At 38.5% G+C, this 22,217-nt stretch overlaps 1 protein-coding gene and 1 pseudogene across 1 annotated transcript in view; one reads left to right on the top strand and one right to left on the bottom strand.

Annotated features, from left to right (window-relative positions):
- Nucleotides 1–22,217, top strand: part of RNF180 (ring finger protein 180) — a 276,822-nt gene that overhangs the window by 161,498 nt on the left and 93,107 nt on the right. The window lies entirely within an intron of this gene.
- LOC132422216 (zinc finger protein 706 pseudogene) lies at nt 4,899–5,275 on the bottom strand (annotated as a pseudogene).

Here is a 22,217-nt window from a genome sequence, read left to right as displayed (position 1 = left end):
AATTAATATATAAAAGTTCTTCTGTGATAGAGAAACAAAAGAAAATTAAGGAGAATGGAATAAGGCAAGAAAAGAGCCCAAGAGGTTCAGTAAAGAAGAGAGAAGACTAATAAAAGACCACTTTGCTCTCTAAAGTAATGTGTGACATGCTGTGGCTTAGAAGTAACTGGATTTAGTGGATCTGGAACTGATTGACGGGTATAGGGATTGTTGCTGGAGGCTTAAAAATGGCTTTTGATATAGAGCTGTGTTCTTTGTGTTATGGCTCAATGGGACTTCTCACCTGCCTGGAAGTCAGAAACTAAGATCTTTGACTTCTTTTTAAAGTGTTCAAAAGAAATAGGGGAATGCAAATCAAAATGAAATTGTGAATTCAGAGATTTTAAGATTTATGAGGAAAAAAATCAAAATTATTCGTTATGAAACCAGTGTGTCCTCCTCCATTCGAATGAGAATTAGCTTCTGCTGATTTTACTTTCAAAATGCCTTAAATTCTCAACACAACCACTCTGTTTCAGGACCTTGGTACCCCATGCCTTAATTATTGCCCCTTTGTGCCTTTTAGCACTCACATTCTTGAAACTATCTCTTCTTCACATTTTTTTTTCTTTTTTAAAGAATTAGTTCAGAGGACTTAATTGCTTCATATGTTCACCACAACATCCCTAGTGCCTTGTATATCCCTGCGATGGACTGAATTTTATCCCCCCAAAATTCATTCCTTGAAGCTCTAACCCCTTCTGTGACTGTATTTGAAGATAGGGTTTTTAGGAGGTAATTAAGGTTAAATGAAGTCATAAGGGTGGCATCCTAATCTAATAGTATTGGCTGCCTTATAAGAAAAGGAAGAGAGAGAGATCTCTTTCCACACCCGCAGAGGAAAGGCCATGTGAACACACAATGAGAAGATGGGTGTTTGCAAGTCAAGAAGAGGTTTTTCACCAGAACCCAACCATGCTAGCACCCTGATCTTGGATTCCCAGCCTCCAGAACTGTGAGAAATAAATGACTATTGTTTAACCTTCCCAGTCTATGGTATTTTGTTATCACAGCCCAGGCAGACTAAGAAAATCCCCAAGGCCTGAAATAATGCTTTGTTCACTCAATAAATATTTGTTTATTGTGGTGGAAATTAGCAATGCTATATTCCATTCAGGAACATAATGAGACATCTCAGGCTGACATGCAGTGACCTGTACTGTAGTAGGCTTTGCTGACCATACAGTCTCTGTCACAACTACTTAGTTCTGCTATGGTGTCACAACTACTTAGTTCTGCTATGGTGGCACAAAAATAGCCATACACAATACATAGACCAATGAGCATGGTTACGTTCCACTGAAATTTTAGTTACAAAAAAATACAGATAGCAGGTCGTATTTGCCACATAGGCTATACTTTGCCCATTCCTGACCAGTAGCAAATGACCCACCTTAACTCTCAAGGAATATTTCCTACTCCTTATTGGAAAAGCTCTCATCCTGTCACACTGACAGGTACCTCATCCACAAACTCCATGATTTCCCCAAATTGTCTCCTTGTCTTAAATTTCCTCTATGCTTATCTCCCTGATTCCTATTTCTATTCTTCCCTCTAAGTTCTGGAATTAGGAAACATAAATAAAACATAATCCATGCCCACAAGTGTCTTAGAAATGTAATAAAGGGGGACATATGTAGATAGTCAATATAGGTATTATGGAAGGTATAAAAAGAGTAGAGTCATAAAGGAAGAGGTGGAATGTTTACAGACGGTAGAGTAATAAAAGGACAATGATCAGGCCTCACAGAGGAAATGATAAGGTGCAAGATGGAACACTACAAGAAATGAGACAGGGGAAAGTGGGAGGAGGAGCAAGTCTACAGAGAGCAGGGAGGGGGCAGGCCAGTGGGGGGAAAAAAAAGAGAGAGAAAAAAATTGAAATATAAAAAGCAGATAGATCATCCTATTTATGTAAAATATGTGTGTATGTAGGTTAGAAAAAAAGACTAAAAGATCAATATCTACTAACTTGGAGAGACATCTATGGTATGTTGAGAAAAGTGACAGCAGAGTATTTATGTGCACATGTGCTTTTATATTTTGCATGAGCCAAGAGAAAGTATGAAAAGATTCACCACTGTTGACAGGGATGGTTGCATCTGGAAGGTAGGAAGTGGACAGAGTGGAGATGGTTAATTTTCTTAAAAAGGACAGTTTTAAGAGAAGAAATTGGCCAACAGCATTAAATGCTACAGAATTGTCGAGTACAATGAGTACTAAAAATATGCTGCTGGATTTGGCAATTGGGTCATAGATAGATGACTTTTGGCTAGAGCAGTTTTATTTTAAGTAGGTAGTGGGAAATAATAAGCAGAAATTATATTCTTTTCTTTCCAGGAACTTGACTCTGAAGGGAATGAGAGAGGTGATTGTAGCTAGATGGAAACACAGCATCCAAGGAGAGGTTTTTCTGTTGTTTCTAATATGAGAGATTTGTACATGTGTATCTTTAAGGAAGAACATATCAAGAGAGAGAATAATCTTCATTTTGTTTTTTGGGTTTTGAGGGAATTTTTTAATTGATGTGTAATTTACATGTAACATTATACTAGTTTCCAGTGTATAACATAATGATTCTCTATATGTGTTGTGAAATGATCACCACAAGTCTGGTTACCATCTGGTACCATACACAGTTTTAAAAAAAGGTTTTTTTTCTTATGATAAAGACTTTTAAGATCTAGTTTCTTAGCAACTTTCCAACATACAATACAGTATTATTAACTATAGTCATCATGCTGTACATTATATCCTCATGACTTAATTATTTTATAACTAGAAGTTTATATACCTTTTGACCCCCTTGACCCATTTCTCCCACTCACCCATCTCCCACCTCTGACAACTACCAATCTGTTCTTTGTATCTATGAGCTTGGTTTCTTGTTGTTGTTGTTGTTTAAATTTCATATATAATTATTGTCTTTCTTTGTCTGACTTATTTCACGTAGCATAATGCTCTCAAGGTTCATTCATGTTGTCACAAAGGGCAAGATTTCATTCTTTTTTATGTCTGAATAGTATGCCAGTATGTGTCTATGTGTGTGTGTGTGTATAAATACCACAATTTCTTTATCCATTCATCCATCATTGAACACTTAGGTTTTTTCCATACCTTGGCTGTTGAAAATAATGCTGCAATGAACATAGGGGTGCGCATATCTTTTTGAAGTAGTGTTTTCGTTTTCTTCAAATACCCAGAAGTGGACTCTCTGGGTCATATTGCAGTTCTATTTTTAATTTTTTTTTTAACAAGAACATAAAGCTTTTATTCTGAATTAGTCAGTAAAACAAATGAAAAAAAATTAAACCAAAACTTGTGAAAGGTTTTTAAATGATTTATTACTAATATAAACATACATATGCTCAAAGCACTTTTAAAAACTTTTAAATTGTAATTTAACCAGAACCTCTGTTAATAACCACTATAAGCAATTAGGCCAACTCTAATGTTCTGGTAACAAACATATTGGGAATTAACAAATAATAAATCTGAAACTGAAGAAATCAAATACATGAAAAAATGACTATTTTAAAGTAAGAGTATAAGAATAGGAGTTACTAAGAAATTATCACCACTGAAGCTTTTCCTTGGAAATATCTTATTTTAAACTTACAGTGAAGACAAACAAGGGGGGCAGAATATGTATAGCTACAAAACAAATGCAGTGATGAGTTACAGCAGAAAGAGGAAATGCATTTTGTAATCCACAGGATCAGATTTGCAGCTCTAAGCAATTACCAGTAAATATTTGAGTGTTCTTCCTATTCTATCAACTTTAAATTTAAACTGAGTTACAGCAGTTTCACTTGTATTAATAGTTGGCAAAAGCAAATTAGAAGAAACCTAAATTAGTCTTTTTTAACTGGGCAGGATTTACCTCATTCATTGGAACAAACCCACTTCCCATCCTTAGAGCCTAAAAAATGTGGATATTGGCCTATTTTAATACTTTTCTAGTTCAGACGGAAGTCATGCTGTACACAGCCTTTGATTTTAGGAACCAGCACAAAGTAAAAATCAACTACTCACTGGGATTTAACCCAGTCACAAGCCATTCCAATCCTTCTGTTAATGCAGAATCCGTTCATAAATTGGCCAAATTGTAATTAACTTCTAAAAACTCCTTCGAAAATTATGAGTTTCAATTTTAAATGAAAGAACTTGAACAATTTTCAAAGAATCAAGTATAATTTATAAAAGATAGATCTTTACCAGTTCACGTATGTTCCATCATATTTTGTATTGAACAAAAGGCTGATTACTTCATTGTGGCATATACTTCAGAACCTAATTTTTCACACGGGCTCACTGACAATCCAACCACTTTAAGGAATTTATCAGTTAATCTACAGGCCATACATGGCTGGCAGGTATAGCCAGGTCACACAGCAAGTTTAAATATTCCAACCTCAATCACAAGAAACAATCAGAGGGGAAAATGACACATGATTGCAATATACTAAGGCAGCAGATAAGTCATTCTTCACCTAGGTCAGCAGCTTCCAATAAAATCGTGTGCACAGATTTAATGAATGAGTCTGCTCTAGTTTAACTATGAACATGCCCCTGCATTAGAAAGGGAGATAAGAATTGTGCTTGCAATTCTAGCTGATGAATTCATTAGATTTTTATAAGGCAAATAATGTAGAAAGTTAGAATAGAATTTCTAGAACCATTTATCCTGTGATGTTGTAAAATCAAAGTACTACTTTATTAAGTGAGTTATTTTATACAATATGAACATCAATATAATTACAATTATAAAAAAAATTTTATAACAAGGATGAATTGATTTTCAGATTTCCAAATCAGAGTCAACGGTACATTTGCACAGAATTGTCTTTGCATGAAGACCAAAAGGGAACAGCATAAAAATGAGTGTTTCTGTAGCCCCTTTATTTTTGCTGATCAACAGTTTGTTAGAAAAGCAGCTGCAGGTTTGTTACCTAAGGTCTGAGACAGGAGAAGAGTCAAAGGTGTCACAACTTCCCCTGTAAACAACTTTATGCCTGAACATCAGCTAATTCTGGAGGAAGTGGAGTCTTAGGATGCTTGCTCTCAAAGTGCTGCTTGAAGGTCTTAGGGTCTGGCATTTGTGTCTTACAGACAGTGCAGATATATATTAAGGCAGTTTTGGCAGCAGGCTTTTGGTCATGTCCTTGTTTCTTCTTTTGTCCAGCTTTTTGGCATTTTTCTGCTGAGACTGAATCTTCTGCTGTCCATGAGCCATATCTGGGCCGGGACAGTCTTGCATCAGAGAAACCGCACAGCACAAGAGGGCCAGGGGAGGTGGCAGGAGGGAGAGTTATTTTTAATTTTTTGAGGAACCTCCATACTATTTTCCATAATTACTGCACCAATTTATATTCCCACCAACAGTGCACAGGGTTCCCTTTAATCCACATCCTCACTAACACTTGTTATTTGTTGTCTTTTGGATAATAGCCATTCTGACAGGTATGAGGTGATATCTCATTGTGGTTTTGATTTGCATTTCCCTGATGATTAATGACGTTGAGCATCTTTTCATGTACCTGTTGTCCATCTGCATGTCTTCTTTGGAAAAATATCTATTCAGATCCTCTGTCTATTTCTTAATTGGATTGTTTGGGGTTTTTTGCTATTGGGTTTTGTGAATTCTTTATATATTTTGGATATAATCCCCTTATCAGATGTATGATTTGCAAATATTGTCTACCATTCAGTGGGTTGCCTTTTCATTTTGTTGATGATTTTCCTTGCAGTGCAGAAGATTTTTAGTTTGATGTATTAATTTTGTTTTTTATTTTTAAATTTAAAGGAGTGCTAATACATAGGAAAAAACACTAGGAAGAGAAACATATATAATCTTAGTGATTTTTTTTTTTTTTTTTTGCGGTACGCGGGCCTCTCACTGTTGTGGCCTCTCCAGTTGTGGAGCACAGGCTCTGGACGCGCAGGCTCAGCGGCCATGGCTCACGGGCCCAGCCGCTCCGCGGCATGTGGGATCCTCCCAGACTGTGCCACCAGGGAAGCCCCTTAGTGATTATTTTTGAGAAACAAATTTGACCATCAATTTAATCAATGAAGACTTTGTGGAGAGGTGGGAAGATTTTCAAATGAAAGACATATATCTGATTTGAAATTAGATACCAATTTTAGAAATGTTAAAATGTTAAGAAAAACCAAATCACAATCAAAGACATATGTAGTCAGACTTTTGCTTTGCACTCCTACTTGATGTAAACATAGGTAATATAGATCATTGCTTGTCCCAGCTTTGCCCAGCTCAGCCTCACATTGCATCTGAACCAATCCTTCCTAAGCTTGTTACCTTATGAGGTACCAGAGGATGGGTCAAAACCTGTCTTGCTACCAAGTATAGCCTGTGCCTTCTGTTGAGCTGGCCACCTTTAGACTTCCTGATTTCCACTACTGTTTCAGCTTGGACTGGAGCTCTGATTTACATAATTCATGCCTTAATAACTTTATAGCCATCTTTTGTCTCTTTACTCTGGGTGTCAGACCCTTTCACCTTTCCCCTACCATGTCTAGAGGCTTACATCAAACACAGAATTCCAGGGCTTCCCTGGTGGCGCAGTGGTTAAGAATCTGCCTGCCAATGCAGGGGACATGGGTTCAAGCCCTGGTCTGGGAAGATCTCACATGCTGTGGAGCAACTAAGCCTGTATGCCACAACTACTGAGCCTGTGCTCTAGAGCCCACGAGCCACAACTACTGAGCCCTCGTGCCACAACTACTGAAGCCCATGCGTGTAGAGCCTGCACTCCACAACAAGAGAAGCCACTGCAATGAGAAGCCCATGCACTGCAACGAAAATTAGCCCTGGCTCGCCGCAACTACAGAAAGCCCGCGCGCAGCAATGAAGACCCAATGCAGCCAAAGATAAATAAATAAAATTAAAAAAAAACAAAAAGCACAGAATTCCTGAAATGTCATAACTTTCATTACTGCCATGGAAGCTTTGCTACCCTGTTTTTCATGCCTTGCCCTTTGAATATTGATACCAGCCCAGATTAAAGGCATTATTACCCTGGGTGCTGTGATTTGGATCACTAGCCACCCTCCTTTGGGGATGTTCAACAATTGAAATCCTGTCCCACTTGCATCTCCAGCTGAGTAAAGGATTATATGCCACCTCACAGCCAGCCCCCAGGAAACCAAATAAAATTTAAACATTGTTTTTATGAATAATATCCACGATATTTGTTTCAAACATTTAAAATGGTACAGAGGCTCTGGTTTCGGAGGTCAGATCCCAGGGAGAGGACTGAGGTTGGCTATGTGAACACATCTTGAAAGGGGCTAGTGCACCACAGCTAGCCGGGAGGGAGTCTGGGAAAAAGTCGACCTGCCTAAGAGGCAAGAGACCATTGTTGCAGGGTGCGTGAGGAGAGGGGATTCAGAGCACCACCTAAACGAGTTCCAAAGACAGACGCGAGCTGCGGCTATTAGCGTGGACACCAGAGACAGGCATGAAACGCTAAGTCTGCTGCTGCTGCAGCCACCAAGAAGCCTGTGTGCAAGTACAGGTCACTATCCATACCCCCACTCCTGGGAGCCTGTGCAGCCCACCACTCCCAGGGTCCCGTGATCCAGGGACAACTTCCCGGGAAGAACACACGGTGCACCTAAGGCTGTTGGAATGACACACCTGCCTCTGCCACTGCAGGCTCTCCCCGCATTCCGTACCCCTCCATCCCCCCAGCCTCACTGAGCCAGAGCCCCCAAATCAGCTGCTCCTTTAACCCCATACCTCTGGTAACCTACACACAGAGGTGGGGCCAAATCCAGAGCAGAACCAACCCCAGGAGCTGTGTGAACAAAGAAGAGAAAGGGAAATCTCTCCCAGCAGCCTCAGGAGCAGCGAGTTTAATCTCCATAATCAACTTGATGTACACTGCATCTGTGGAATACCTGAACAGACAATGAATCATCCGAAAATAGGGGTAGTGGACCTTGGGAGCAATGATATATATGTTGTTTTCCTTTTTCTCTTTTTCTGAGTGTGTATGTGTATGAGTCTTTGTATGATTTTGTCTGTATAACTTTGCTTTTAGCATTTGTCCTAGGGTTCTGTCTGTCCGATTTTTTGTTGTTTATTTTTCTTTTCAGTATAGTTTTTAGTGCTTATTATCATTGCTGGATTTGTTTTTTGGTTTGGTTGCTACTTTTTTTTATTTACTTTTTTAGGTTTTTTATTTTTAATAATTTTTTATTTTAATAAATTTTATTTTACTCCTGTCTTTCTTTCTTTTTTTCTCCCTTTTCTTCTGATCCCTGTGGCTGGCAGGGTCTTGGTGATCTGGCCGGGTGTCAGGCCTGTGCCTCTGAGGTGGGAGAGCCGAGTTCAGGACATTGCCCCACCAGAGACTTGCCAGCTCCATGTAATAGCAAACAGCAAAAGCTCTCCCAGAGATCTCCATCTCAATGCTTAAACCAAGCTCCACTCAACAACCAGCAAGCTACAGTGCTGGACACTCTATTCCAAACAACTAGCAAGACAGGGACATAACCCCACCCATTAGCAGAGAGGCTGCCTAAAATCATAATAAGGTCACAGACACCCCAAAACACACCACTGGATGCAGTCCTACCCAACAGAAAGACAAGCTCCCGCCTCATCCACGAGAACACAGGCACTAGTCCTCTCCACCAGGAAGCCTACACAAGCCACTGAAACAATCTTAGCCACTGGGGGCAGACACCAAAAACAACAGGAACTACGAACCTGCAGCCTGCAAAAAGGAGATCCCAAACACAGTAAGTTAAGCAAAATAAGAAGACAGAGAAACACACAGCAGATGAAGGAGCAAGGTAAAAACCCACCAGACCAAACAAATGAAGAGGAAATAGGCAGTCTACCTGAAAAAGAATTCAGAATAATGATAGTAAAGATGGTCAAAAATCTTGGAAATAGAACGGAGAAAACACAAGAAACGTTTAACAAGGACATAGAAGAACTAAAGTGCAAACAAACAATAATGAGCAACACATTAAATGAAATAGAAAACTCTGTAGAAGGAATCAACAGCAGAATAACTGAGGCAGAAGAATGGATAAGTGACCTGGAAGATAAAATAGTGGAAATAACTACTACAGAGCAGAATAAAGAAAAAAGAATGAAAAGAATTAAGGTCAGGGGCTTCCCTGGTGGCACAGTGGTTGAGAGTCTGCCTGCCGATGCAGAGGACACGGGTTCATGCCCCAGTCCAGGAGGATCCCACATGCCACAGAGTGGCTGGGCCCGTGAGCCATGGCTGCTGAACCTGCACGTCCAGAGCCTGTGCTCCGCGATGGGAGAGGCCACAACAGTGAGAGGCCCGCGTACCGCAAAAAAAAAAAAAAAAAGAATTAAGGACGGTCTCAGAGACATCTGGGACAACATTGAGCGCACCAACATTCGAATTACAGGGGTCCCAGAAGAAGAAGAGAAAAAGAAAGGGACTGAGAAAATATTTGAAGATATTAAAGTTGAAAACTTCCCTAATAGGGGAAAGGAAATAGTTAATCAAGTCCAGAAAACGCAGAGAGTCCCATGCAGGATAAATCCAAGGAAAAACATGCCTAGACACATATTAATCAAACTATCAAAAATTAAATACAAAGAAAAAATATTAAAAACAGCAAGGGAAAAACAACAAATCACATACAAGGGAATCCCTATAAGGTTAACAGCTGATCTTTCAGAAGAAACTGCAAGCCAGAAGGGAGTAGCAGGACATATTGAAAGTGATGAAAGTGAAAACCCTACACCAAGATTACTGTACCCAGCAAGGATCTCATTCAGATTCGATGGAGGAATTAAAACCTTTACAGAGAAGCAAAAGATAAGACAGTTCAGCACTACCAAATGAGCTTTACAGCAAATGCTAAAGGAAATTCTCTAGGCAGGAAACACAAGAGAAGGAAAAGATTTACAATAAGAAACCCAAAACAAGTAACAAAATGGTAATAGGAACATACATATTGATAATTACCTTAAATGTAAATGGAATAAATGCTCCAACCAAAAGACATAGACTGGCTGAATGGATACAAAAACAAGACCCATATATATGCTGTCTACAAGAGACCCACTTCAGACCTAGGGACAAATACAGACTGAAAGTGAGGGGATGGAAAAAGATATTCCATGCAAAAGGAAATCAAAAGAAAGCTGGACTGGCAATTCTCATATCAGAAAAACTAGACTTTAACACAAAGACTGTTACAAGAAACAAAGAAGGACACTACCTAATGATCAAGGGATCAATCCAAGAAGAAGATATAACAATTGTCAATATTTATGCACCCAACATAGGAGCACCTCAATACATAAGGCAAATGCTGACATCCATAAAAGGGGAAATGGATACTAACACAATCATAGTAGGGGATTTAAACACCCCACTTTCACCAATAGACACATCATCCAAAATGAAAATAAATAAACACAAGCTTTAAATGATACATTAAACAAGATGGACTTAATTGATATTTATATGACATTCCATCCAAAAACAACAGAATACACTTTCTTCTTAAGTGCTCATGGAACATTCTCCAGTATAGATCATATCCTGGGTCACAAATCAAGCCTTGATAAATTTAGGAAAATTGAAATGGTATCAAGTATCTTTTTGGAATACAACACTATGAGACTAGGTATCAATTATAGGTAAAAAATCTGTAAAACATACAAACATGGAGACTAAACAGTACACTACTTAATAACCAAGAGCTCGCTGAAGAAATCAAAGAGGAAATTGAAAACTACCTAGAAACAAAGGACAGTGAAAACACGACAACCCAAAACCTATGTGATGGAGCAAGAGCAGTACTAAGAGGGAAATTTATAGCAATACAATCCTACCTCAAGAAACAAGTAACATCTCAAATAAAAAACCTAACATTACACCTAAATCAGTTAGAGAAATAAGAAGAGAAAAACCCGAAAGTGAGCAGGAGGAAATAAATCATAAAGATCAGATCAGAAATAAATGAAAAAGAAATGAAGGAAACAATAGCAAACATCAATAAAACTAAAAGCTGTTTCTTTGGGAAGATAAACAAAATTGAAAAACCATTTAGCAACAGCAATCAGAGAAGAAAAAGAAATAAAAGGAATCCAAACTGGAAAAGAAGAAGTAAAGCTGTCACTCTTTGCAGATCACATGATACTATACATAGAGAATCCTAAAGATGCTACCAGAAAACTACTAGAGCTAATCAATGAATTTGGTAAAGTAGCAGGATACAAAATTAATGCACAGAAATCTCTTGCATTCCTATATACTAATCATAAAAAATCTGAAAGTGAAATTAAGAAAACACTCCCATTTACCATTGCAACAAAAAGAATAAAATATATAGGAATAAACCTACCTAAGAAGACAAAAAACCTGTATGCAGAAAGTTATAAAACACTGATGAAAGAAATTAAAGATGATACAAATAGATGGAGAGGTATACAATGTTCTTGGATTGGAAGAATCCACATTGTGAAAATGACTCTACTACCCAAAGGAATCTACAGATTCAATGCAATCCCTATCAAACTACCACTGGCATTTTTCACAGAACTAGAACAAAAAATTTCAGAATTTGTATGGAAACACAAAAGACCCCGAATAGCCAAAGCAATCTTGAGAAAGAAAAACGGAGCTGGAGGATTCAGGCTCCCTGACCTCAGACTATACTACAAAGCTACAGTAATCAAGATAGTATGGTACCTGCACAAAAACAGAAATATAGACCAACGGAACAGGATAGAAAGCCCAGAGATAAACCCACGCACACATGGTCACCTTATCTTTGATAAAGGAGGCAAGAATATACAGTGGAGAAAAGACAGCCTCTTCAGTAAGTGGTGCTGGGAAAACTGCACAGGTACATGTAAAAGTATGAAATTAGAACACTCCCTAACACGATACACAAAAATAAACTCAAAATGGATTAATGACCTAAATGTAAGGCCAGACACTATCAAACTCTTAGAGGAAAACATAGGCAGAACACGCTATGACATAAATCACAGCAAGATCCTTTTTGACCCATCTCCTAGAGAAATAGAAATAAAAACAAAAATAAACAAATGGGACCTAATGAAACTTAAAACCTTTTGCACAGCAAAGGAAACCATAAACAAGACCAAAAGACAACCCTCAGAATGGGAGAAAATATTTGCCAATGAAGCAACTGACAAAGGAATAATCTCCAATATTTAAAAGCAGCTTATGCAGCTCAGTATCCAAAAAAAAAAACAAACAGCCTTACCCAAAAATGGGCAGAAGACCTAAATAGACATTTCTCCAAAGAAAATATACAGATTGCCAACAAACACATGAAAGAATGCTCAACATCATTAATAATTAGAGAAATGCAAATCAAAACTACAATGAGATATCCTCTCACACCAGTCAGAATGGCCATCATCAAAAAATTTAAAAACAATAAATGCTGGAGCGGGTGTGGAGAAAAGGGAACCCTCTTGCACTGTTGGTGGGAATGTAAATTGATACAGCCACTATGGAGAACAGTATGGAGGTTCCTTAAAAAACTAGAAACAGAACTACCATATGACCCAGCAATCCCACTACTGGGCATATACCCTGAGAAAATCATAATTCAAAAAGAGTCATGTACCAAAATGTTCATTGCAGCTCTGTTTACAATAGCCAGGACATGGAAGCAACCCAAATGTCCATCAGCAGATGAATGAATAAGGAAGATGTGGCACATATATACAATGGAATATTACTCAGCCATAAAAAGAAATGAAATTGAGTTATTTGTAGTGAGGTGGATGGACCTGGAGTCTGTCATACAGACTGAAGTAACTCAGAAAGAGAAGAACAAATACCCTATGCTAACACATATATATGGAACCTAAGGATAAAAAAAAAAGGTCATGAAGAACCTACGGGCAAGACAGGAATAAAGACACAGACCTACTACAGAATGGACTTGAGGATATGGGGAGGCGGAAGGGTAAGCTGTGACAAAGTGAGAGAGTGGCATGGACATATATACACCACCAAACGTAAAATAGATAGTAGGAAGCAGCCGCATAGCACAGGGAGATCAGCTTGGTGCTTTGTGACCACCTAGCGGGGTGGGTTAGGGAGGGTGGGAGGGAGGGAGACGCAAGAGGGAAGAGATATGGGAACATATGTATATGTATAACTGATTCACTTTGTTATAAAGCAGAAACCATTCTAAAGCAATTATACTGCAATAAAGTTGTTTAAAAAAAAAAAAAACTCTCCAGAAAGTGGGCATAGATGGAACATACCTCAATATAATAAAAACTGTATATGATCAAGTTATATTTTTATTGCTGAGTAGTATTCCATTATATGAATGTACTAAAGTATGTTTATTTGTGCCTCCAGAAATCCTCTTAGCCTCACTTGTCTGGGCCTTTGGTCCCTTGTTCTGGCCTAGCTACCACCTCAGAGAACAATTCAATTGGGCTCTGCCCAGCAACTGCTCTAGCAGGCAGATTAATAGTAATTGCTTCTTAGGGCTTGTTTATTACCACTGAAGCATGAGATGCAGTGAGATCCATCTGGTTCTAGTGTGTGTGTAACCTGGATGTGAGGAGGTGTTAATGCTCCCTAGGGCAAATGTTGAACCAATAGGTGGTGGGCACCAGCAGATAAATTCTTCTCTCTTTTTCCCCCAACAGGCTATAACTCATACTACATGCATGTGGGCTGTAATAGTTCATAGACCCTTTCTGAAGACTGTACTTGATACCAATTAAATTTCTACTCATAAATTCATCTCCTTATGTTTGCTCTCCGTTTTTCCCTCTCTTTTTTTTTTTTTTCACACCTCTGCACTCCCTAATAAAATAGTGTCATATAAACTTTTGCCTTAGGATCTGCATCTGGAGAACTCCAGCTAATGCATCCAAATGTAGACATTTAGGTTATTTTTAGTCATCTTTCTTGTGTTCACTTTTAGTGTTTCTCTAGGGTCCTACCAGTATGACAAGTATGTTTTTCTCCTTTACCAGTCTTAACATTCTCCAAGTTTACTCATATTTACTGAGCATCTCCTATATGCCAAGCACTCTCCTTAGTAATCAGAATATAATGGTTAAACATAATATTCATGATTCCTACTTGATGGGAAGAAGTTTATATAGAAATGGTATGAGAGCTCTTGATTAGCCATTTCTACTAACTCTATTACCACACTTCCTTTGCTTTATTCTGCCAATAGCAGAAATATGAGTATTTTCAGAAACATGAATATTGGTGTATTTGTAAAATTCTTAGATTCAAAACCCTTTTTTCCTAATGTGGCCACAAGAAATATCAGACTGCAGTGACAGGGACTTGAAAATGGACAGTAAACATCTTATAGGGAAGATCTGGAGAGCACTTAGTTTCACACAAAGTACAGTTTCTCAAGTAGGGCTACTGACATATCAGGATTGGCCTCCTGATACTCATCCCATATCATTTCTCCCACTGTTTTGTTCCTTAATTTAAAAAATAGACAATGGGTAGTGGAAAAAGGGTTTATAGTTCAAAATATGGTATCATTGAGTATGGCTGTCATGGATATATTCTTAAAGATGTTTAATGTTAGTAGCTTTAGGTAGTTGAATGTTACAAATTTTGTTGACTTAAGGCTAAAATTCTATCCAGGTGGTAAAAGAGAAGTTTTCAATCCAGGCAGTGGTCACGTTTTTTAAGGTGTCTGTGAATCCCCTGATAATTATGTGAAATAACATATATAGAAAGTACGTCAGTTTTTCGGGGGGGGAGAGCCATAGCTTTCATAAGAATCTCAGAAGGACCCGGGGGGTGAAAAAAACAAGGGAGAACATTAAAAATCAATGAGTTAAACATGCTACTACATGTGTAATATCAATGTTGCAATGTTTTTGCAATCAGTGCTCTCCTGTCCCAGGCTTGTGGATAAATATATAATTAGAGATGCTGCCACCCTCCTCCCAAGATCTATACTATCTGCTTGCCCACAGGAGGTAGCATCTTCTGTACTTCTCTTGAAATGGAGGTTTGACTACGTATGGGAAAGCTCTTTCTACAATTTGTGGAATTCTCACATACCACCTATTTGGCTTTTCAGTAGGAAAAGGGTGACTTTTCTAACTATATCTTTTAAACTTATACAAAGATAACCTATCTTTATACATGACGGCAAAATGTAGCCATATGTTATGAAGATAATAATACGTATATAAAAGATATACATTAGAAGTACATTTCAGTCAATAACAACTTTGTTGAAGTAATAGTTCAAGAAATAACTAGAGATAATAGTTTGAAACAATTAAAAATAAAATGATAAATTTAAATAATTGTATTTATTACTCTCATCAGATGGTTCAGGAACATATATGTTATTCTTTTAATATTTTCTACACTGGTTGAGATGACTTAGGTTCTTTTTTTAATTTGAACTTTATTGTATTTTTTATACAGCAGGTTCTTATTAGTTATCTATTTTATACATATTAGTGTATACTTGTCAATTCCAATCTCCCAATTCATCACACCACCACCCCCAGTCCCCGAACGTTCCCCCCTTGGTGTCCATACGTTTGTTCTTTACGTCTGTGTCTCTCTTTCTGCCTTGCAAACCAGTTCATCTTTACCATTTATCTAGATTCCACATATATACGTTAATATAAAATATTCGTTTTTCTCTTTCTGACTTACTTCACTCTGTATAACAGTCTCTAGATGCATCCATGTCTCTACAAATGACCCAATTTCGTTCCTTTTTATCGCTGAGTAATATTCCATTGTATGTATGTATGACATCTTCTTTATCCATTCATCTGTCAATGGGCATTTAGGTTGCTTCCATGACCTGGCTATTGTACATAGTGCTGCAATGAACATTGGGGTGCATGTGTCTTTTTGAATTATGGTTTTCTCTGGGTATATGCCCAGTAGTGGGATTGCTGGGTCAAATGGTAATTCTATTTTTAGTTTTTTAAGGAACCTCCATACTGTTCTCCACAGTGGCTGGATCAATTTACATTCCTACCAACAGTGCAAGAGGATACCCTTTTCTCTCCACCCTCTCCAACATCCGTTGTTTGTAGATTTTCTGATGATGCCTATTCTAACCAGTGTGAGGTGATACCTCATTGTAGTTTTGATTTACATTTCTCTAATAATTAGTGATGTTGAACAGCTTTTAATGTGCCTCTTGGCCATGTATGTCTTCTTGAAGAAATGTCTAATTAGGTCTTCTCCCCACTTTTGTATTGGGGTCTTTGTTTTTTAAATATTGAGTTGCATGAGCTGTTTATATATTTTGAAGATTAATCCTTTGTCCGTTGGTTCGTTTGCACAATATTTTCTCCCATTCTGAGGGTAGTCTTTTCGTCTTGTTTAAAGTTTCCTTTGCTGTCCAAAAGCTTTTAAGTTTCACTAGGTCCCATCTGTTTATTTTGGGTTTTATTTCCATTACTCTAGGAGGTGGGTCAAAAAATATCTTACTGTGATTTATGTCATAGAGTGTTCTGCCTGTGTTTTCCTCTAAGAGTTTTAGAGTGCCTGGCCTTACATTTAGTTATTTAATCCATTTTGAGTTTATTTTTGTGTATGGTATTAGGGAATGTTCTAATTTCATACTTTCACATGCAGCTGCCCAGTTTTCCCAGCACCACTTATTGAAGAGGCTGTCTTTTCTCCACTGTATATTCTTGCCTCTTTTATCAAGGATAAGGTGACCATGTGTGCGTGGGTTTATCTCTGGACTTTCTATCCTGTTCCATTGATCTATTTCTGTTTATGTGCCAGTACCATACTGTCTTGATTACTGTAGCTTTGTAGTATAGTCTGAAGTCAGAGAGTTAGATTCCTCCAGCTCCGTTTTTCTTTCTCAAGATTGCTTTGGCTATTCGGGGTCTTTTGTGTTTCCATACAAATTGTGAAATTTTTTGTTCTAGTTCTGTGAAAAATGCCAGTGATAGTTTGATAGGGATTGCATTGAATCCGTAGATTGCTTTGGGTAGTATAATCATTTTCACAATATTGATTCTTCCAATCCAAGAACATGGTATATCTCTCCATCTATTTGTATCATCTTTAATTTCTTTCATCAGTGTTTTATAACTTTCTGCATACAGGTTTTTTGTCTCCCTAGGTAGGTTTAGTCCTAGATATTTTATTCTTTTTGTTGCAGTGGTAAATGGGAGTGATTTCTTAATTTCACTTTCAGATTTTTCATCATTAGCGTATAGGAATGCAAGAGATTTCTGTGCATTAATTTTGTATCCTGCTACTTCACCAAATTCATTGATTAGCTCTGGTGGTTTTCTGGTAGCATCTTTAGGATTCTCTATATATAGTATCATGTCATCTGCAAAGAGTAACATCTTTCCTTCTTCTTTTCCATTTGGATTCCTTTTATTTCTTTTTCTTCTCTGACGGCTGTGGCTAAAACTTCCAAAACTATGTTCACTAATAGTGGTGAGAGTGGACAACCTTGTCTTGTTCCTGATCTTAGTGGAAATGGTTTCAGTTTTTCACCATTTAGGACCATGTTGGCTGTGGGTTTGTCATATATGGCCTTTATTATGTTGAGGAAAGTTCTCTCTATGCCCTACTTTCTGGAGAGTTTATTTCATAAATGGGTGTTGAATTCTGTCAAAAGCTTTCTCTGCATCGATTGAGATGATCATACGTTTTTGTTTCCTTCAATTTGTTAATATGGTGTATCACATTGATTGATTTGCGTATATTGAAGAATCCTTGCATTCCTTGGATAAACGCCACTTGATCATGGTTTATGATCCTTTTAATGTGCTGTTGGATTCTGTTTTCTAGTATTTTTTTGAGGATTTCTGCATCTATCTTCATCAGGGTTCTTGGCCTGTAGTTTTCTTTCTTTGTGATATCTTTGTGTGGTTTTGGTATCAGGGTGATGTTTGCCTCGTAGAATGAGTTTGGGAATGATCCTCCCTCTGCTACATTTTGGAAGTTTGAGAGGGATATGTATTAGCTCTTCTCTAAATGTTTGGTGGAATTCGCCCATGAAGCCATCTCGTCCTGGGCTTTCGTTTGTTGGAAGATTTTTAATCACAGTTTCAATTTCAGTGCTTGTGATTGGTCTGTTCATATCTTCTGTTTCTTCCTGGTTCAGTCTCGGAAGATTGTGCTTTTCTAAGAATTTGTCCATTTCTTCCAGGTTGTCCATTTTACTGGCGTAGAGTTGCTTGTAGTAGTAATTTCTCATAATCCTTTGTATTTCTGCAGTGTCAGTTGTTACTTCTCCTTTTTCATTTCTAATTCTATTGATTTGAGTCCTCTCCCTTTTTTTCTTTATGAGTCTGGCTAATGGTTTGTCAATTTTGTTTACCTTCTCAAAGAAACAGCTTTTAGTGTTATTGATCTTTGCTATCATTTCCTTCATTTCTTTTTAATTTGTTTCTGATCTGATCTTTATTATTTATTTCCTTCTGCTCACTTTGGGTTTTTTTTTTCTTCTTCTTCCTCTAATTGCTTTAGGTGTAAGGTTAGGTTGTTAATTTGAGATGTTTCTTGTTTCCTAAGGTAGGATTGTATTGCTGTAAACTTCCCTCTTAGAACTGCTTTTGCTCCATCCCATAGGTTTTGGGTCATCGTGTTTTCGTTGTCATTTGTTTCTAGGTAGTTTTTGATTTCCTCTTTGATTTTTTCAGTAATCTCTTGCTTAGTTAGTAGTGCATTGTTTAGCCTCCATGTGTTTGGATATTTTACAGATTTTTTTCCTGTAATTGATATCTAGTCTCATAGCACTGTGGTCAGAAAAGATAACTGATACAATTTCAATTTTCTTCAATTTACCAAGGCTTGATTTGTGACCCAAGATATGATCGATCCTGGAGTATGTTCCATGAGCACTTGAGAAGAAAGTGTATTCTGTTGTTTTTGTATGGAATGTCCTACAAATATCAATTAAGTCCATCTTGTTTAATGTATCATTTAAAGCTTGTGTTTCCTTATTTATTTTCATTATGGATGATGTGTCTATTGGTGAAAGTGGGGTGTTTAAATCCCCTACTGTGATTGTGTTAGTATCGATTTCCCCTTTTATGGCTGTTAGCATTTGCCTTATGTATTGAGGTGCTCCTATGTTGGGTGCATAAATATTGACAATTGTTATATCTTCTTCTTGGATTGATCCCTTGATCATTAGGTAGTGTCCTTCTTTGTTTCTTGTAATAGTCTTTGTGTTAAAGTCTATTTTTTCTGTTATGAGAATTGCCAGTCCAGCTTTCTTTTGATTTCCTTTTGCATGGAATATCTTTTTCCATCCCCTCACTTTCAGTCTGTATGTGTCCGTAGGTCTGAAGTGGGTCTCTTGTAGACAGCGTATATACGGATCTTGTTTTTGTATCCATTCAGCCAGTCTGTGTCTTTTGGTTGGCTCATTTAATCCATTTACATTTAAGGTAATTATCGATATGTATGTTCCTGTTACCATTTTCTTAATTTTTTGGGTTTGTTTTTGTAGGTCTTTTCCTTCTCTTGTGTTTCCTGCCAAGAGAAGTTCCTTTAGCATTTGTTGTAAAGCTGGTTTGGTGGTGCTGAATTCTCTTAGCTCTTGCTCGTCTGTAAAGGTTTAATTTCTCCATCAAATCTGAATGAGATCCTTCCTGGGCAGAGTAATGTTGGTTGTAGGTTTTTCCCTTTCATCACTTTCAACATGTGCTGTCACTCCCTTCTGGCTTGCAGAGTTTCTGCTGAAAGATTAGCTGTTAACCTTATGGGGATTCCCTTGTATGTTATTTGTTGTTTTTCCCTTGCTGTTTTTAAGATTTTTTCTTTGTATTTAATTTTTGATAGTTTGATTAATATGTGTCTTGGTGTGTTTCTCCTTGGATTTATCCTGTATGGGACTCTCTGTGCTTCCTGGACTTGATTACCTATTTCCTTTCCCATATCAGGGAAGTTTTCAACTTTAATATTTTCAAATATTTTCTGAGTCCCTTTCTTTTTCTCTTCTTCTTCTGGGACCCCTATAATTCAAATATTGGTGTGTTTAATGTTGTCCCAGACTGTCCTCAATTCTTTTCATTTTTTTTCCTTTATTCTGCTCTGCAGTAGTTATTTCCACTCTTTTATCTTCCAGGTCACTTATCTGTCCCTCTCCCTCAGTTATTCAGCTATTGATCCCTTCTAGAGAATTTTAATTTTCATTTATTGTGTTGTTCTTCATTGTTTGTTTGCTCTTTAGTTCTTCTAGGTCCTTGTTAAATGTTCGTTGTATTTTCTCCATTCTATTTCCAAGATTTTGGATCATCTTTACTATCATTATTCTGAATTGTTTTTCAGGTAGATTACCTATTTCCTCTTCATTTGTTTGGTCTGGTGGGTTTTTACCTTGCTCCTTCATCTGCTGTGTGTTTCTCTGTCTTCTTATTTTGCTTAACTTACTGTGTTTGGGATCTCCTTTTTGCAGGCTGCAGGTTCGTAGTTCCTGTTGTTTTTGGTGTCTGCCCCCAGTGGCTAAGATTGTTTCAGTGGCTTGTGTAGGCTTCCTGGTGGAGGGGACTAGGGCCTGTGATCTGGTGGATGATGCTGGATCTTGTCTTTCTGGTGGGCAGGTCTACTTCTGGTGGTGTGTTTTGTGGTGTCTGTGACATTATTTTAGGCAGCCTCTCTGCTAACGGGTGGGGTTGTGTTCCTGTCTTGCTAGTTGTTTGGTATAGTGTGTCCAGCACTGTAGCTTGCTGGTTGTTGAGTGGAGCTGGGTCTTGGCATTGAGACGGAGATCTGTGAGAGAGTTTCACCGTTTGATATTACATGGAGCTGGGTGGTCTCTGGTGGACCTATGTCCTGAACTTGGCTCTCCCATCTCAGAGGCACAGCCCTGATGCCTGGCTGGAGCACCAAGAGGTTGTCCCCACACGACTCAGAATAAAAGGGAGAAAAAGAAGAAAAAAAAGAAAAGGAAAGGAAAGGAAGGAAGGAAGGAAGGAAGGAAAATGAAAGAAAGAAAGAAAGAAAGAAAGAAAGAAAGAAAGAAAGAAAGAAAATAATAAAATAAAATAGTTATTAAAATAAAAAATAATTATTAAAAAAATTTAAAAGTAATAAAAAGAAAGAAAGAAGAGAGCAACCAAACCAAAAAACAAATCCACCAATGATATCAAGCACTAAAAAGTATCCTAAAAAAAAGATGAAAAAAAACCCGGACAGACAGAACCCTAGGACAAATGGTCAAAGCAAAGCTATACAGACAAAATCACACACAGAAACATACAGATACACACTCACAAAAATAGAAATAGGGAAAAATATATATATCATTTCTCCCAAATTCCACCTCCTCAATTTGGGATGATTCGTTGTCTCTTCAGGTATTCCACAGATGCAGGGTACATGAAGTTGAGTGTGGAGATTTAATCCACTGCTCCTGAGGCTTCTGGGAGATTTCCGTTTCTCTTCTTTGTTCGCACAGCTCCCAGGGTTCAGCTTTGGATTTCTCCCGGCCTCTGCGTGTAGGTGTCCTGAGGGCGTCTTTTCTTCACTCAGACAGGACGCGGTTAAAGGAGCAGCTGATTCGGGGGCTCTGGCTCACTCAGGCCAGGGGCAGGGAGGGGTATGGAATGTGGGGCGAGCCTGCGGCGGGAGTGGCCAGCGTGATGGTGTACCAGCATGAGGCGCGCTGTGTGTTCTCCCTGGGGAAGTTGTCCCTGGATCACAGGACCCTGGCAGTAGTGGGCTGCACAGGCTCTCTGGAGGGGAGGTGTGGAGAGTGACCTGTGCTCACACACAGGCTTCTTGGTGGCTGCAGCAGCAGCCTTAATGTCTCGTGCCCATCTCTGGTATCCGCGCTGATAGCCGCAGCTCGCGCCGGTCTCTGGAGCTACTTTAAGCAGTGCTCTTAATTCCCTCTCATCACCCGCCAGGAAACAGAGAAGCAAGAAAGAGTCTCTTGTTTCTTCGGCAGTTCCAGACTTTTTACCGGACTCCCTCCCGGCTAGCTATGGCACAGTAGTCCCCTTCAAGCTATGTTCATGTAGCCAACCCCAGTCCTCTCCCTGGGATCCGACCGAAGCCCGAGCCTCAGCTCCCAGACCCCGCCCCACCCCGGCGGGTGAGCAGACAAGCCTTTCGAGCTGGTGAGTGCTGGTCGGCACCGAGCCTCTGCTTGGGAATCTCTCCGCTTTGCCCTCCGCACCCCTGTTGCTGCGCTCTCCTCCG

This window comes from Delphinus delphis, chromosome 3 (assembly GCF_949987515.2).
Source record: "Delphinus delphis chromosome 3, mDelDel1.2, whole genome shotgun sequence".
Taxonomy (NCBI): Eukaryota; Metazoa; Chordata; class Mammalia; order Artiodactyla; family Delphinidae; genus Delphinus; species Delphinus delphis.
The sequence above is the reverse complement of the archived record's forward strand: the minus strand, read 5'-3'. Positions and strand labels throughout refer to the sequence as shown.